General features: G+C 38.3%; 1 long non-coding RNA gene across 1 annotated transcript; it reads right to left on the bottom strand.

Moving 5' to 3' along the window:
- Window positions 1–18,459: 18,459 nt before the first annotated feature.
- Window positions 18,460–19,191, bottom strand: LOC138371513 (uncharacterized). The gene is made up of 3 exons (XR_011230522.1): window positions 19,029–19,191; window positions 18,737–18,898; window positions 18,460–18,566 (listed from the first exon to the last, which is right to left on the bottom strand). It is a non-coding gene; the product is annotated as an uncharacterized lncRNA (long non-coding RNA).
- Window positions 19,192–19,911: the final 720 nt, after the last annotated feature.

A 19,911-nucleotide genomic window follows, 5' to 3' on the forward strand; every position in this document is an offset into this window, starting at 1 on the left:
TACCTAACTTAACCTGCTTAACCTAACTTTACCTATCCTAACTTAACCTGCTTAACTTAACTTACCTTACCTATCTTACCTACATTACCTAACTTAACCAGCTTAACCTAACTTTACCTATCCTAACTTAATTTACCTTACCTATCTTACCTAACTTAACCTAACTTATCCTGCTTAACCTAACTTAACCTATCCTAACTTACCTACCCTACCTAATTTAACCTGCTTAACCTAACTTACCTTACCTAACTTATCCTGCTTAACCTAACTTACCTACATTACCTAACTTAACCTGCTTAACCTAACTTACATAACTTATCTTACCTACCCTAACCTAACCTAACTTGCTTTACCTAACTTAATCTTACATTCCCAAACTGATATATCCTAACTTATCTAGTCCAACCAGACATGATCTAACTTACATAATTATTCCTGCTTGTCTTTTGTGTTTCGTCAATCATTGTCTCATATTCATTTACTCATTTCAAGGGTTAATTTCTCAAATGGACATTTTTGCATTTCAAGTGTTATTTGTTTAAGATTGGGTGTTTAACCATTTCAAAGGATTTTTGTTATATATGGGAATTTAGTCGTTTCAAGGGCAAATTTCTCAAATGGTCATTTTTGCAGATCAAGGGTTATTTGTTAAAGTTCATCAAGTTGCTCATAAGTTGTATTTATTATGTTTGTTATCATTTATTCTTATTCCCCAACCCCTTAACCTAACCTCTTGTAATCTTAGTGTATTTAGTAGGTTCTATCATATGTTCTTATTCCCCAACCCTTTAACCTAACCTTTCAGATGTAGTTTATTGTGTTTTTGACGTATTTGTTGAATATATTGTCCTTTTCATAACCTTTCAGATGTAGTTTTGCTTCTCCTTTGTATATTTTTACCCAAACCCACCATCCCACTTAACCTTCTTTCCTTCTTTTACTTTGTTTCTCCTACCCCTTTTAACCCTCTTTTCTATCTCTCTCCCTTATTCTCTCTCTTCCTCCCCCTCTCGCTCACTCATTTGCTCAAATGCTCTTTTGTTTCTCAAATTCAAGTCTTAATGCTCCCATTCTCTCACCCTCACTCTCATTCACTTAGTTTTTCTTTTTTCTCAAATTCAAGTCTTAGTGCTCCCATGCTCTTCCTCCCCCTCTCTCTTACTCTTTTTCTCCTCTTTTCATGCTTTCACTCCCTTGCTCTCTTGTTTTTTCTCAATTTCAAGTCTTAGTAGATCTGATTCTTTACTATTGTAATTTTATTATTACTAAGATAAAGAATGAACTTATATGTGAAAACAAAGTAAAAGAAGGAAAGAAGGTTAAGTGGGATGGTGGGTTTGGGTAAAAATATACAAAGGAGAAGCAAAACTACATCTGAAAGGTTATGAAAAGGACAATATATTCAACAAATACGTCAAAAACACAATAAACTACATCTGAAAGGTTAGGTTAAAGGGTTGGGGAATAAGAACATATGATAGAACCTACTAAATACACTAAGATTACAAGAGGTTAGGTTAAGGGGTTGGGGAATAAGAATAAATGATAACAAACATAATAAATACAACTTATGAACAACTTGATGAACTTTAACAAATAACCCTTGATCTGCAAAAATGACCATTTGAGAAATTTGCCCTTGAAACGACTAAATTCCAATATATAACAAAAATCCTTTGAAATGGTTAAACACCGAATCTTAAACAAATAACACTTGAAATGCAAAAATGTCCATTTGAGAAATTTACCCTTGAAATGAGTAAATGAATATGAGACAATGATTGACGAAACAAAAGACAAGGAGGAATAATTATGTAAGTTAGATCATGTCTGGTTGGACTAGATAAGTTAGGATACATCAGTTTGGGAATGTAAGATTAAGTTAGGCAAAGCAAGTTAGGTTAGGTTAGGATAGGTAAGATAAGTTATGTAAGTTAGGTTAAGCAGGTTAAGTTAGGTAATGTAGGTAAGTTAGGTTAAGCAGGATAAGTTAGGTAAGGTAAGTTAGGTTAAGCAGGTTAAATTAGGTAGGGTAGGTAAGTTAGGATAGGTTAAGTTAGGTAAGGTAGGTAAGTTAGGTTAAGCAGGATAAGTTTGGTTAAGTTAGGTAAGTTAGGTAAGATAGGTAAGGTAGGTAAGTTAGGTTAAGCAGGATAAGTTTGGTTAAGTTAGGTAAGTTAGGTAAGATAGGTAAGGTAAGTTAAGTTAGGATAGGTAAAGTTAGGTTAAGCTGGTTACGTTAGGTAATGTAGGTAAGATAGGTAAGGTAAGTTAAGTTAAGCAGGTTAGGTTATGCAGGTTAAGTTAGGATAGGTAAAGTTAGGTTAAGCAGGTTAAGTTAGGTAATGTAGGTAAGATAGGTAAGGTAAGGTAAGTTAAGTTAAACAGGTTAGGTTATGCAGGTTAAGTTAGGTAAGTTAGGTAAGGTAAGGTAAGTTAAGTTAGGATAGGTAAAGTTAGGTTATGCAGGTTAGGTTAGGTTAAGTTATGTAAGTTAGGTTAAGCAGGATAAGTTAGGTAAATGTAGGTAAGTTAGGTTAAGCAGGATAAGTTAGGTAAATGTAGGTAAGTTAGGTTAAGCAGGATAAGTTAGGTAAGGTTAGGTATGATAGGTAAGGTAAGGTAAGTTATGTTAGGATAGGTAAAGTTAGGTAAGATAGGTAAGGTAAGGTAAGTTATGTTAGGATAGGTAAGGTTAGGTTGTGTAGGTTAAGAGGTTAAGTTAGGTAATGTAGGTAAGATAGGTAAGGTAAGGTAAGTTAAGTTAAGCAGGTTAGGTTATGCAGGTTAAGTTAGGTAAGGTAAGGTAAGTTAAGTTAGGATAGGTAAAGTTAGGTTATGCAGGTTAGGTTAGGTTAAGTTATATAAGTTAGGTTAAGCAGGATAAGTTAGGTAAATGTAGGTAAGTTAGGTTAAGCAGGATAAGTTAGGTAACGTTAGGTAAGTTAGGTATGATAGGTAAGGTAAGGTAAGTTATGTTAGGATAGGTAAAGTTAGGTAAGATAGGTAAGGTAAGGTAAGTTATGTTAGGATAGGTAAAGTTAGGTTATGCAGGTTAAGTTAGGTAAGATAGGTAAAGTTAGGTAAGATAGGTAAGGTAAGGTAAGTTATGTTAGGAGAGGTAAAGTTAGGTTAGATAGGTAAGGTAAGGTAAGTTATGTTAGGATAGGTAAAGCTAGGTTTAGGAACGTTACGTTAACTAAGTAACATTGGGTGGAGAGGATAGGTTACGTAGGTTTGAACAGTGTAGTTCAGAGAATAGTTATAGGGTAAAGTGACTAAGAAAATATATTTTAACAGAAGTGTAAGTTTCATATGAAAAGCTGAACTAGTTGTATTTGGAGAGAAATTTTATGCCTGAAGATGTCTTAGAGAATAACATGATGGAAGAAGGAGAGTTTCTTTGATGAACGAAGGTGTCTTAGAGAACAACATTTTGGAGAACGAAGATGAATTAGAGATCACTTTGATGACTCTGAGAATAACTTTGATCAACGAAGATGGATTGGAAAGTTTCTCTAATGAACGAAGGTGACTTAGAGATTAACTTTTATGATTTAGAGAACATCTTTGATGTCTTAGAGAACAACATTGATGTCTTAGAGAACAACTTTGATGACTCTGAGAATAACTTTTATGTCTTACATAATAACTTTTATAAAATAGAAATTAACTTTAATGAACAAAAGTGAGTTCGAGAATAACATTTGATGACTCCGAGAATAACTTTGATGAACAAAGAAGTTTTGGAAAGTTTCTCTGAAGAACGAAGGTGAGTCTGAGAATAACTTTTGTTAGTTCTTAGAATAACTTTGATGACTTAGAGAAGAACATTGATGGCTTAGAGAGAATATCTTTGATGAAAGATGATGTCTTAGATTAACTTTGACCTCTCTTGGAATAACTTTGATGACTTTGAGAACAAGTTTGATAGCTCTGAGAATGACTTTGATGACTCTGAGATTAACTTTAATGAAACGAAGATGTCTTAGAAAGTTTCTCTGACGAACGAAAGGTTACTTAGAGATTAACTTTTATGTCTCTGAGAATAACTTTCATGTCTCTGAGAATAGCTTTTATGCCTCTGAGAATAACTTTGATGTCTTAAAGGATGTCTTTGATGTCTCAAAGGATGTCTTTGAGTGCAACTTTGATGAACGAGAGTGAGTTAGAGATTACCTTTGTTAACTCTGAGATTAACTTTGATGAACGAGAAAATACTTTTTGATGACATAGAGAATAATTTTGATAGCTCTGAGAATAACTTTTATGCCTCTGAGATTAACTTTTATGCCTCTGAGATTAACTTTAATGAACGAAGAAGTCTTAGAAAGTTTCTCTGATGAACGAAAGGCTACTTAGAGAATAACATTTTGATGACTGAGATTAACTTTTTGATGACTCTGAGAATAACTTTGAGGATGCAAGTAAATTTTTGAGTGTTTGAGAGTGTCTTTTGATATCTCGAAGAGTCCCCTTGAAGTCTTAAAGGATGTCTTTGATGTCTCGAAGAGTGTCTTTGACTACATTTCTTACTTAACAACATATAATTCTAGTTAGGAACAATGATGAATATGACTATTTTTAGCGAAGTGAAAAGGTTACTTTAGTTAAGAACAGTGTTGGAAAGAGGCTACACATGACTATTTTCAGATGAGAGAAGTGATATTTCAGTTAAGAAATGACAGGGAAACATGATGAAGTAACTATTTTTTAGTTGACAGATGAATACTTTAGTTAAGGAAAAAGACAAATAAGATGAGGGAGACTATTTTTGTGCTCCCCAAAGTATAATGTCAGTTAAGAACAGCGATGAAAGATATCTTTGGTTATTTTTTTCCTACTTGACGAAAACATAATTTTTGTTAGGAACAATGATGATGAATATGACTTTTTCTGTTGATTGATGGATAATTTTAGTTAAGAAATGACAATGAAACATGAAGAACACGGTTATTTTCTGATGACTTGGGAATAAGTTTAGTTATGAACAGCGTTGGAAAGATTCCTTTGACTATTTTTTGGTTGATTGGTTAATAAGTTTAGTTGAGAAATGAGGAAAGTGACTATGTTTTAGTTGATTGGCGAAAGATTTTTAGTTGAGAAGTTACAAGAAAGGTTTGTCTTTGTAAATTTGGAACTGAATAAAGTGTAGATTTGTTTAAGAACGGGGTTGGTGGAACTATTAAGTTGACTACGAGAATTACTTTGACATAGATTGCAAATAAAAACTGGGTGACTAAAATTGTTGAGGGAACTGTATTGCAGTATAATATTATTTGACAAAGAACTAGTTAGTGAATGGAAGAAACAAATTGGTTTAAAGAAACAAAGAACATAAAAAAAATTGAGGTTAAGTAGGGGAATGAACACAGTGAACATACGGTGAACATAGAAAACATGTAAGAAAAAGTTGATGAATAGAGTGAACATGCAGGGAATATGAACTTACAGAGAATATGAAGACATGATAAGGAACATAGGGAATACAAAGAATGAACACTGAACATGTGAAGAACAAGCTAAGAACATTGAGAACATGAATATTGAGTATAAAAGTTATACAGAGAACATATGATGTACATGAAAACATGACAAAGAACATAGTGAACATACGGGGAAAATGGTAGAAAACAGAAAAAATGAGAAAAACAGGTGAAAAGAATTGAACTGAGCATGCTGTGAACATTTGTAGAACATGGAATGAACACAGAAAACATGTAAAAAAATGTGAAGAACACAGCTGAATATAGAGAAAATATGCAAATACAGTATGATTATTGAAGGTTTGGATACGTTGGGGATGAGAAGGGTAAGGTAATTACTCTGATAAACAGATAGGCTGGAGAGGGACTTGATCGGATATAATTATGTTCGATGATCTAAGACTGAGGAAATGGAGCTTGGCTAATGTCCAGATTAATTTTACTACGTTAGAAATAAGGTGATCTTAAATCTCAGGTGATTTAGTTGGATAATAAAGAACTTGTACAAAATGAGCTAAGCTGGGGGACAAGAGTTGAAACTTGATAACTGAACTGGTTTTTATTTACTATGTCTGAAAATGTAGTTGGGTGTTTAAATCTCAGGGGAATTTGGACTGATAGTAATGAATTTACAGGAGTGAACTTGGACAGAGGACAAGAGCTAGAGTTTTATAATTGTTTACAACATATTTACTATGTCTGAAATACAGAGGGTAAAAAATTTCAGGGAAATTGATGGGTTATTTACAAATATACGAGAGAGAACTAAGGTGGGGGACGAGAGCTGGAGCTCGATAACTGTTTTGATCTTATTTACGGTGTCTGAAATACACAGGGTAAAAATTTCAGGGAAATTGATGGGTTATTTACAAATATACGAGAGAGAACTAAGGTGTGGGACGAGAGCTGGAGCTCGATAACTGTTTTGATCATATTTACGGTGTCTGAAATACAGAGGGTAGAAATTTCAGGGAATTTGATAAGATAATACTGAAGTCACGAGAGGGAAGTAAGGCGGGGGATGAGAGCTGGAGCTCAGTAACTGACTTGATCTTATTTACTAACTTTGAAGTATGTCTGCTTTTAAATTTCGGGGAAAATTGATCTGTTACTAACGATCTTGTACAAATGAACTAAGCTGGGGGACAAGAGCTAGAGTTTGATAATTGTTTGGATTTACTAAACTACGTCTGAAAATAAAGAGGGTAGAAATTTCAGGGAATTTGATAGGATAATACCGAAGACACGAGAGGGAAGTAAGGCGGGGGATGAGAGCTGGAGCTCAGTAACTGACTTGATCTTATTTACTGTGTCTGAAATACAGAGGGTAAAAATTTCAGGGAATTTGATTAGGTTGACGAAGATGTGCGAGGGAACTAAGGTGGAGGACAAGAGCCGGAGCTCGGTAACTAAATTACTGTATTGAACTACGTTTGAAATATGATTATTTTTAAATTTTAGTGGGATCGGACTGTTAGTAATCATTATATGATGGACTGTTAGTATTCAATATACGACAGAGGACTAAGGCGGGGAACATGAGCTAGAACTTGCTTACTGACTTTGTTTATGTATGTAAAACTGAATAGTTTAATGAAAAGGAACTATGAATGAACAATATGAAGGAGAGGGACGGTCCAGATATTATGGAGAAGATAAGATAAGATTACCGAGGTGACCTGCATGCGGCTTCTGGCTGGCCGGCGTAAGGTAAATACAGGTGATGCGAGAGATTGTGAGGTAAGGGTGGGTGGGAGATGAAGGGGGACGGCTGTGAAATGATTCAGATATACTAGTTTCTAAGTAAGAATCCAATAAGAACTCTAAACGAAACTCGTATGACTTTATTTCATGATAAGAACTTTTAACAAACTTCTAAAGTCTTGGAAACTATTTTCACCATAAGAACTTTAACAAACTCGTATGACATTATTTTCATTATAAGAACTTTAACAACTTCTAAAATCTGTGACTGACAAAATTTACCTGAAAACCCTGGCTCATAAACACGAATTTGAATTTCTCCCATAAGAACTTTAACAAACTTCTAAGACTCGGAAATTATTTTCATCATAAGAACTTTAACAACTTCTAAAATCTGTGACTGACAAATTTACCTGAAAACCCTGGCTCACACGCGGGATATTGGACCTCAAAACCCTGGCTCACACAGACGATATTGGAACCTGAAAACCATGGCTCACACAGACGATTTCCCCCCCCCCCAAAAAAAAAAATCGTCTGTGCGTTGCCATCCCTACTACTATTGTGTACACTGGTGTTACTGTGTGTACTGGTGTTACTGTGTGTCCTGGAGTTAATGTGTACACTAGTGTTACTGTATGTACTGGTTTTACTCTATGTACTGGTGTTACTCTGTACACTGGTGTTACTATGTACACTGGTGTTACTGTGTTTACTGGTATTACTGTGTACACTCGTGTTACTGTGTACACTGGTATTACTGTGTACACTTGTGTTACTGTGTACACTTGTGTTACTGTGTACACAGGTGTTAATATGTGTACTGGTGTTACTGTGTACACTGGTGTTACTGTGTGTACTGGTGTTACTGTGTGTCCTGGAGTTAATGTGTACAATAGTGTTACTGTATGTACTGGTTTTACTCTATGTACTGGTGTTACTCTGTACACTGGTGTTACTGTGTACACTGGTATTACTGTGTGTACTGGTATTACTGTGTACACTCGTGTTACTGTGTACACTGGTATTACTGTGTACACTTGTGTTACTGTGTACACTTGTGTTACTGTGTACACTTGTGTTACTGTGTACACAGGTGTTAATATGTGTACTGGTGTTACTGTGTACACTGGTGTTACTGTGTACACTGGTATTACTGTGTGTACTGGTGTTACTGTGTACACTGGTGTTACTGTGTACACTGGTGTTACTGTGTACACTGGTGTTACTGTGTGTACTGGTGTTACTGTGTGTACTGGTGTTACTGTGTGTCCTGGAGTTAATGTGTACACTAGTGTTACTGTATGTACTGGTTTTACTCTATGTACTGGTGTTACTCTGTACACTGGTGTTACTGTGTACACTGGTGTTACTGTGTGTACTGGTATTACTGTGTACACTCGTGTTACTGTGTACACTGGTATTACTGTGTACACTTGTGTTACTGTGTACACTTGTGTTACTGTGTACACTGGTGTTACTGTGTGTACTGGTGTTACTGTGTGTCTTGGAGTTAATGTGTACACTAGTGTTACTGTATGTACTGGTTTTACTCTATGTACTGGTGTTACTCTGTACACTGGTGTTACTATGTACACTGGTGTTACTGTGTGTACTGGTATTACTGTGTACACTCGTGTTACTGTGTACACTGGTATTACTGTGTACACTTGTGTTACTGTGTACACTTGTGTTACTGTGTACACAGGTGTTAATATGTGTACTGGTGTTACTGTGTACACTGGTGTTACTGTGTGTACTGGTGTTACTGTGTGTCCTGGAGTTAATGTGTACACTAGTGTTACTGTATGTACTGGTTTTACTCTATGTACTGGTGTTACTCTGTACACTGGTGTTACTGTGTACACTGGTGTTACTGTGTGTACTGGTATTACTGTGTACACTCGTGTTACTGTGTACACTGGTATTACTGTGTACACTTGTGTTACTCTGTACACTTGTGTTACTGTGTACACAGGTGTTAATATGTGTACTGGTGTTACTGTGTACACTGGTGTTACTGTGTACACTGGTATTACTGTGTGTACTGGTGTTACTGTGTACACTGGTATTACTGTGTACACTGGTGTTACTGTGTACACTGGTGTTACTGTGTGTCCTGGAGTTAATGTGTACACTAGTGTTACTGTATGTACTGGTTTTACTCTATGTACTGGTGTTACTCTGTACACTGGTGTTACTATGTACACTGGTGTTACTGTGTGTACTGGTATTACTGTGTACACTCGTGTTACTGTGTACACTGGTATTACTGTGTACACTTGTGTTACTGTGTACACTTGTGTTACTGTGTACACAGGTGTTAATATGTGTACTGGTGTTACTGTGTACACTGGTGTTACTGTGTGTACTGGTGTTACTGTGTGTCCTGGAGTTAATGTGTACACTAGTGTTACTGTATGTACTGGTTTTACTCTATGTACTGGTGTTACTCTGTACACTGGTGTTACTGTGTACACTGGTGTTACTGTGTGTACTGGTATTACTGTGTACACTCGTGTTACTGTGTACACTGGTATTACTGTGTACACTTGTGTTACTGTGTACACTTGTGTTACTGTGTACACAGGTGTTAATATGTGTACTGGTGTTACTGTGTACACTGGTGTTACTGTGTACACTGGTATTACTGTGTGTACTGGTGTTACTGTGTACACTGGTGTTACTGTGTACACTGGTGTTACTGTGTACACTGGTGTTACTGTGTGTACTGGTGTTACTGTGTGTACTGGTGTTACTGTGTGTCCTGGAGTTAATGTGTACACTAGTGTTACTGTATGTACTGGTTTTACTCTATGTACTGGTGTTACTCTGTACATTGGTGTTACTGTGTACACTGGTGTTACTGTGTGAACTGGTATTACTGTGTACACTCGTGTTACTGTGTACACTGGTATTACTGTGTACACTTGTGTTACTGTGTACACTTGTGTTACTGTGTACACAGGTGTTAATATGTGTACTGGTGTTACTGTGTACACTGGTGTTACTGTGTACACTGGTATTACTGTGTGTACTGGTGTTACTGTGTACACTGGTGTTACTGTGTACACTGGTGTTACTGTGTACACTGGTGGTATTGTGTGTACTGGTGTTACTGTGTACACTGGTGTTACTGTGTTCACTGGTGTTACTGGTGTTACTGTGTACACTGGTATTACTGTGTGTACTGGTGTTACTGTGTACACTGGTGTTACTGTGTACACTGGTATTACTGTGTACACTTGTGTTACTTTGTACACTGGTGTTAATATGTGTACTGGTGTTACTGTGTACACTGGTGTTACTGTGTACACTGGTGTTACTGTGTGTACTGGTGTTACTGTGTACACTGGTGTTACTGTGTACACTTGTGTTACTGTGTGTACTGGTGATACTGAGTGTACTGGTGTTACTGTATACACTGGTGTTATTGTGTGCACTGGTGTTACTGTGTGTACTGGTGTTACTGTGTGTCCTGGAGTTAATGTGTACACTAGTGTTACTGTATGTACTGGTTTTACTCTATGTACTGGTGTTACTCTGTACACTGGTGTTACTGTGTACACTGGTGTTACTGTGTGTACTGGTATTACTGTGTACACTCGTGTTACTGTGTACACTGGTATTACTGTGTACACTTGTGTTACTGTGTACACTTGTGTTACTGTGTACACAGGTGTTAATATGTGTACTGGTGTTACTGTGTACACTGGTGTTACTGTGTACACTGGTATTACTGTGTGTACTGGTGTTACTGTGTACACTGGTGTTACTGTGTACACTGGTGTTACTGTGTACACTGGTGTTACTGTGTGTACTGGTGTTACTGTGTACACTGGTGTTACTGTGTACACTTGTGTTACTGTGTGTACTGGTGATACTGAGTGTACTGGTGTTACTGTGTACACTGGTGTTATTGTGTGCACTGGTGTTACTGTGTGCACTGTTGTTACTGTGTACACGGGTGTTACTGTGTGTACTGGTGTTACTGTGTGTCCTGGAGTTAATATGTACACTAGTGTTACTGTATGTACTGGTTTTACTCTATGTACTGGTGTTACTCTGTACACTGGTGTTACTGTGTACACTGGTGTTACTGTGTGTACTGGTATTACTGTGTACACTCGTGTTACTGTGTACACTGGTATTACTGTGTACACTTATGTTACTGTGTACACTTGTGTTACTGTGTACAACGGTGTTAATATGTGTACTGGTGTTACTGTGTACACTGGTGTTACTGTGTACACTGGTATTACTGTGTGTACTGGTGTTACTGTGTACACTGGTGTTACTGTGTACACTGGTGTTACTGTGTACACTGGTGGTATTGTGTGTACTGGTGTTACTGTGTACACTGGTGTTACTGTGTTCACTGGTGTTACTGGTGTTACTGTGTACACTGGTATTACTGTGTGTACTGGTGTTACTGTGTACACTGGTGTTACTGTGTACACTGGTATTACTGTGTACACTTGTGTTACTTTGTACACTGGTGTTAATATGTGTACTGGTGTTACTGTGTACACTGGTGTTACTGTGTACACTGGTGTTACTGTGTGTACTGGTGTTACTGTGTACACTGGTGTTACTGTGTACACTTGTGTTACTGTGTGTACTGGTGATACTGAGTGTACTGGTGTTACTGTATACACTGGTGTTATTGTGTGCACTGGTGTTACTGTGTGTACTGGTGTTACTGTGTGTCCTGGAGTTAATGTGTACACTAGTGTTACTGTATGTACTGGTTTTACTCTATGTACTGGTGTTACTCTGTACACTGGTGTTACTGTGTACACTGGTGTTACTGTGTGTACTGGTATTACTGTGTACACTCGTGTTACTGTGTACACTGGTATTACTGTGTACACTTGTGTTACTGTGTACACTTGTGTTACTGTGTACACAGGTGTTAATATGTGTACTGGTGTTACTGTGTACACTGGTGTTACTGTGTACACTTGTATTACTGTGTGTACTGGTGTTACTGTGTACACTGGTGTTACTGTGTACACTGGTGTTACTGTGTACACTTGTGTTACTGTGTGTACTGGTGATACTGAGTGTACTGGTGTTACTGTGTACACTGGTGTTATTGTGTGCACTGGTGTTACTGTGTGCACTGTTGTTACTGTGTACACGGGTGTTACTGTGTGTACTGGTGTTACTGTGTGTCCTGGAGTTAATGTGTACACTAGTGTTACTGTATGTACTGGTTTTACTCTATGTACTGGTGTTACTCTGTACACTGGTGTTACTGTGTACACTGGTGTTACTGTGTGTACTGGTATTACTGTGTACACTCGTGTTACTGTGTACACTGGTATTACTGTGTACACTTATGTTACTGTGTACACTTGTGTTACTGTGTACAACGGTGTTAATATGTGTACTGGTGTTACTGTGTACACTGGTGTTACTGTGTACACTGGTATTACTGTGTGTACTGGTGTTACTGTGTACACTGGTGTTACTGTGTACACTGGTATTACTGTGTGTACTGGTGTTACTGTGTACACTGGTGTTACTGTGTACACTGGTGTGACTGTGTACACTGGTGTTACTGTGTGTACTGGTGTTACTGTGTACACTGGTGTTACTGTGTTCACTGGAGTTACTGGTGTTACTGTGTACACTGGTATTACTGTGTGTACTGGTGTTACTGTGTACACTGGTGTTACTGTGTACACTGGTATTACTGTGTACACTTGTGTTACTGTGTACACTGGTGTTAATATGTGTACTGGTGTTACTGTGTACACTGGTGTTACTGTGTACACTGATGTTACTGTGTGTACTGGTGTTACTATGTACACTGGTGTTACTGTGTACACTTGTGTTACTGTGTGTACTGGTGATACTGAGTGTACTGGTGTTACTGTGTACACTGGTGTTATTGTGTGCACTGGTGTTACTGTGTGCACTGTTGTTACTGTGTACATGGGTGTTACTGTGTGTACTAGTGTTACTGTGTGTACTGGTGTTACTGTGTACACGGGTGTTACTGTGTGTACCAGTGTTACTGTGTGTACTGGTGTTACTGTGTACTCACCTAATTGTACTCACCTAATTGTGCCTGCGCGGGTTGAGCTTTGGCTCTTTGGTCCCGCCTCTCAACTGTCAATCAACTGGTGTACAGATTCCTGAGCCTACTGGGCTCTATCATATCTACATTTGAAACTGTGTATGGAGTTAGCCTCCACCACATAACTTTCTAGTGCATTCCATTTATTAACTACTCTGATACTGAAAAAATTCTTTCTAACGTCTCTGTGGCTCATCTGGGTACTAAGTTTCCACCTGTGTCCCCTTGTTCGTGTCCCACCCGTGCTGAAGAGTTTGTCTTTGTCCACCCTGTCAATTCCCCTGAGAATTTTGTAGGTGGTTATTATGTCTCCCCTTACTCTTCTGTTTTCCAGGGATGTGAGGTTCAGCTCCTTTAGCCTTTCCTCGTAGCTCAATCCTCTCAGTTCCGGGACGAGCCTGGTGGCATACCTCTGAATCTTCTCTAACTTTGTCTTGTGTTTAACTAGGTATGGACTCCAGGCTGGAGCTGCATACTCCAGGATTGGTCTTACATAAGTGGTATACAGGGTTCTGAAAGATTCCTTACACAAGTTTCTGAAGGCAGTTCTTATGTTGGCCAGTCTAGCATATGCCGCTGATGATATTCTTTTGATGTGGGCCTCTGTGGACAGGTTCGGTGTGAGTAGATTATTTGGTGACAGATAGAGCCACCTATGTAGGGTAATCAGATAAGAAAATCAGAAGCGGGGAGCCACATAGTGCCACTCCATATTAGGTCACCCAAGGTGTGAGTGGTAGCAGTCGAAAAAACAGTGAAGATAGGTATCTATTATGTGCCACTATGATCATGTTCATTTACAGTAAAGTAGCTGCCTATGAAGGGTAATCAGATAAGAAAATCAGAGGCGGGGTGCCACTTAGAGCCACCCCATATTAGGTCGCCCAAGGTGTGGGGCAGCAACAATCGTAAAATAGTGAAGATAGGTATCTATTATGTGTCGCTATGTTCATGCTCATGTTCATTTATACAGAAAAGTATGACAGTATATTTGTATAATAAACACTCAGGTGAGCGGTAGTTACCCCCCCCCCCCCCAGGTGTAAAAACAGGATCCTCGCAGTAGGGGCGGTCCCCCCTCACCAGCCCTCCTCATACTTGATGACCTTGAGTGTACCGTAAGAGGGACCAGCCTCCCTTAGTTGTTTTTAAGTTGGATATATTTTAAGCCTCTATACTTAAAGAAGGAGAAAAAGAAATAATCCTGATGATTTATAGATTATATTATCAAAGTACATAGGGTTAAACATAGTCGTATTGTAGGTCATCTCCCCCCACATAATATTTATTAACAAGACCTCTCCTTCTCGCCCACAAGTCCGTTGTGGGGTCTTCCTCCCCCTCCTCCTCCTCCTCCTCCTGGGACGAAGATGATGATTCATCATCTCCCAGAGAGTGAATGGGATGTAGTGCGCCTCCCTCAGGTGACTGACTGCTGACGTCATAGGGTTCACTCTCGCTGGTGGGGTGTTGTCCTTCCTCTCCTTGTGGTTCAATGACGTCACCACCTTCACTCTCGGTGGACATTCCTTGGGCTGAGGTGTTGGGATGGGGCTCGGATGGTATGTCTGGGTGACCATACGCTAGGCTAGTGTATTTATTTAGGTAAAAGCGCTTATCATCAAATGCACTTAAACCCCTCTTAGTATTGAATGTGGTTGCCATCTGCCCCCCTATGTTTCTTATTTGTGAGTAATTAAAAGTATTTACTACACCATTACTGTGAAGGGTCTCTTTAAAGTGGTTATGTGTTAAAGATCTTTGCACAGCTCGGGGAATACCCTTAGCGGTGATGGAATTTTTATTGTCAAGCAAAAGCACACTATACATTTTGGGCTTGAGTGCCACAACTTCAAGGATGTGTTTATCTGACACCTCTGACTTTAACAGCCCTAAAACACCCTTTTTAGAAGGATCATACAAGGGGTGAGTTTCAGGAAAATTACTCGTATCCATCCACAAACTAAGGGGTTCTTTCCCCTTCTCATTAAAGACATCTTCAGCTAGTAAGGTGAAAATGAAACTGTCTGTATCACTATACACCAGTTGTACCCTATCTGAATAGTGGTTCTTAAGTACCCTGTACCAAAAATGGTACAAGCTGTATTTTGCTAGCTCAAGAATCTGGAACCCAATGTAATTAGGATGAGTAATTTTAATGAATGGTCTGGAACTGACAGACAATAATTTATTGTCGCCTAAATGCACCATTCGTTTAAAGCGGGGATTCTTCACCTCTCGTAAAAAGGCCCTAGCTGAAGTCACTAGTTTGGTGTCAATGGCATAACGAGCTGGATTCAGTAGCGTTTTACCAAAAACACTGTTCGTCAGTAATTTGAAGAGTGTTTTCCTATCATTACTGCTGGAGGCATTTCTATTGTTAACGTTGGTGTTAACAAATTCTGCCATAAAATCTGACTGGTGGAACTCGTAAATTGCATGTATTGTTTCCACTTCAAGTCCTATCTCAATAAATAGTTGTAAAAGGTGAAGAGATATGAAATAATGTTTTTTGGGGAGATGATCTCCAACCAGTTTAATGTTTTTTGGGGGGAGGTGTGTGATGTTATTTGTTTCCAGAAGTCCCCTACTAAATGGTGAGATATCCTCCATACTTATTCCCCTATGGTGTAAACAAAGGGGCAGATCGTCTGTTAGTCTAGCTATTTCGGGTCTTAAAAGTTTGGTGTCAATTAAGAGCCAGTACCCTTTGTTAGAAGAGAAAGGCTGTTCTGTCATTATCTTCCCCCCGCTAATGAAGGAGTTCATCTCATCAGATGATAGTCTCCTTAGTCCCCCATGGGGCAATTTCCTAGTCATACAACTCCCATAGAGGCTGTTAAAGTCGAGATAAAGTAAGAATGAAGACCTATCCTCCTGGGGGTTAAAAGATGGGTTGACATAGCGGTTGTTAGCTCTGACATAACTCCTAACTGCAGTTGTAAAACCCCCTCGTATGTTTTGTGATAAGAGATTGTGCAACGTCACATCTGCACTTAACTCCAACGATATTCTACTACTTTTCAGGAAGCAGTCGTAGGAGTACCCTGGGAGGCTGCAATAGTGTGTCAATTCTAAAGAATATATATCATTTAGAATTGCCCTCTGGTGTGTAAAAATGTCAGCCAGTAATCCTACATCACACCTCAAATAAATGAGGAGGTAGTCTTTTAATGTCCTACACCCTGTAGCCTCCCATACTAATTTAGAATGTCTATATTCGTCCAAAGTTATACCTGATTTGTTTAGGGAGCTGTAGAACATTTCAATAGGAGGGAGTGTTGTGTCATTAAAGCAGCTGATTTTTGTGGTATATTCATAAGGGAAAAACTGCTTACCCTTTAAGAGTAGGTGGTGACTCTTTTTGGGCAAACCCTCTATCATTGAGTGAGTGAATGTTAAGGGGCTGGCTGAATCAATGTGGGTCTTTGCTAGGGATGAAAGACTACCTGTAATAAAAGCCAGTGAATCAAGAAATTTAAGCTTCCCTATTTCCACCTTAAGATATTTCGTCCCCTGTCTCATGAGGATATTGCTCTTAATATTTGAATCCATGGTAAACTCCCTCAAAATTAAGCCCATGTCATAAGACATATTATGGGCAATTAGAACTAAACTCTCCAGAGCATTCTTGTGGCGGAGGTTGCAGTAATTACATAGAGCTCCAATATAATTGAGCTTTTCCCTAAGGTGATCATGATGTTGAACCTTGAAATTGGAGGGGGTAAATACCTGCTCACAAAACTGGCAGTGAGTCTGTCTCCTAAAATGGATCATATCCTCAAGAGACATGTCTATTTCATAATGGTGGAGGGTAGATCTGATAATTTCCCATTTGGTAGCAACTCGCTGCATGAAATGAATAACACTGTCCCCCCCAAAATAAGTAAATTTATCAACGACAGTGTGGTTCCTATCAACAATTATATAGCTGTATGCTATAGGTCTATGTATGGCTGTAACAGAACCTAGACAATCCTCAGTGCTTAGGACACACTCGAAATCAAAATAGCCCACATGGGAAGGGGCATAACCTTTCCCCGTATTTTTAAAATGGAGTGTGTCCCCAGGCTGAGGGTAAATAATTTTCTGAGTGATGTCGCAGGAAGATGAGTGATTTGTTAGCTCAGACGAATTTTGATATTCTGAGAGACAGTTTCTACAGAAGACTGTCTTTCGTTTGTGGCTGCGAGTAAAGTTCCGAAGGAACTTATCGAACTCTTTTATCAAGGTCACATGAGATTCCCCCAATAACAATAAAGGAACTATGATCGAGTACTGTCTGCTACCACGACGACAAAGAGAGACGTGATAGACGCCATCTGTATGTTTGTGTATTGAATACAAAAAAATGGATAGTTTATTTCTATTCTCCAATTTAGAGATATCCTCCCAAGACAGAGGGAAGGATAAATTGTCGTATTTGACCATTTTCCTAACCCTAGAGTGAGACTCTACAAGTCTCCCTATACGTCTCCACTTCCACCCTTGTTGTGACGCCAGAAAAGCAGCAATGCACTGAATAATACATGTTTTATTGTTACCAGCTGGGTTTGGGTTGAAGACCTCATGCCGTCCCCTTAGAAATGGGGGATAAGGGACATAATCCCCCAAAACTGACCTTACACTTGCATTACAGATGACGATTTTGAAGAAATCGACATTATATAATATGAAACCACTCCCCTCTGTTTCTGAAAGGAGATCTTCCAGTCGTGTAATCATATAAGCCACCCAGCTATCAATAAGATTACCCACATCCTCAAGAGTTACCAGTCTAGCGGGTGTTGTTATGAAGTGTTCTCTAAAGTCATCATCTTCCGTGAGTCGTTGTTTCAAAAGTGTTACCTTTACCTCGAGGAGGATTTTTAATGATGAAGTAAAATTGCCATGTCCCCCAAGAGAATTCATGTAATTCTCTATTTCAGATATGTAATAGTCCCTAAAGTTGCTTAGGAGTCCTATAGGGTCTGTGGCGAAGGCTGAGGGGATGGAATATTCCAGCCTAGTAAAGAGATTCCCCAGAGCCCCCACCCTATTAATTAAGTGTGGAGTGTCTATAGCATCCTCCTCATCTGGGGAATTTTCATCACTATTTAGGGCATTAAGTCTATTGATGACAGGGGGTCTAAGACCACTAGGGCCCGGCTGAGAGATGTCACCCCTATCACCATCATCACCATCATCATCATCACTCATCGCTTCCTCTCCCCCCTCCCCTCCACCTAAGGGGTTATTGTCACGCTGTGCTTTGTCATGTTCCTCCCCTACCTGCCTCTGAATCGCTCCTGGAATGGAATAATAATAAATAATAATAATAATAATAATAATAATAATAATAATAATAATAATAATAATAATAATAATAAAAAGGCAACACCCTCTCACTAATCCCCATGACATAAGTTCTCAAAAAAGATTCTTAAGAGAAATAAAGGTGGAGGGTTTATTCACTCACCACGGGGGCATGTTTGTAGATGTTCAGAGGTCAAGTCCTCACACACAGAGGTCCCACAATTATCACAAGGGGAAGTGTGGTGAGGTCTCAAGGATGTATTTCCACACAAAAAGCACAAGAAGCCATCCTCTCTGGAAGGGAGGGTGGGCTGGCGACGTTTACCTAATGAAGGAAATAGTGTATAATTTATATACACTCTCTCTCCCACACTCATGGAGAAGGGGAAAACCCTTCTTAATATTTTTTTTATTTGAAATAAATGAATAAATAAATATATAAAATACGGTCATACCTCCAGCACAGGTTCTCCTGTGTTCACCACTAGACTGTACACATACAGTTTCTCCACAGAAGAAACATGTGTAACACCTATGAACGAAGAGATGTGATGACCCCCATCCACAAATTCTACAAATATCACCAACTCGAGACATAACGATCACGCTTACCTAAAATAAATAAATAAATAAATAAATATATATATATATATATATATATATATATATATATATATATATATATATATATATATATATATATATATATATATATATATATATCCCCCCAGCACTCAAATCACTCCACTTCTCATTCCTTCCTGCCCCTACTTATCTATATAAATATATATATATATATATATATATATATATATATATATATATATATATATATATATATATATATATATATATAATATATTTATATTTATATATATATATATATATATATATATATATATATATATATATATATATATATATATATATATATAACCCTTATATGAAATAGATACTAATTTACTTACATCTCGGTCTAGACGGGGAGGAGAGTGGATGGTTTGGTCACAATTCAATAATACATGATGTGGGGGAGGTGTAGCGTCCTTTTATTGACTCGGAAACGTGGGGGGCAACGTTGCCACATACAACACCTCTCAGTCCTTTTGTAAGAGAAGGGTTAGGCCTGCTGTAGAAAACTTTTTTTTTTCTCTCTCTCTCGTCTGGAGGTCATCACTAGGGGACTTCTACTTCAAAAAAACATCAGGAGGACTGGCTATGTCCTGAGGGAGACACATCCCTTGATGGGTGAATACACTCACACACACACACACACACACACACACACACACACACACACACACACTCACACACACACACTCTCACACACTCTCACAC

This window comes from Procambarus clarkii, chromosome 36, assembly GCF_040958095.1.
Source record: "Procambarus clarkii isolate CNS0578487 chromosome 36, FALCON_Pclarkii_2.0, whole genome shotgun sequence".
NCBI lineage: Eukaryota > Metazoa > Arthropoda > Malacostraca > Decapoda > Cambaridae > Procambarus > Procambarus clarkii.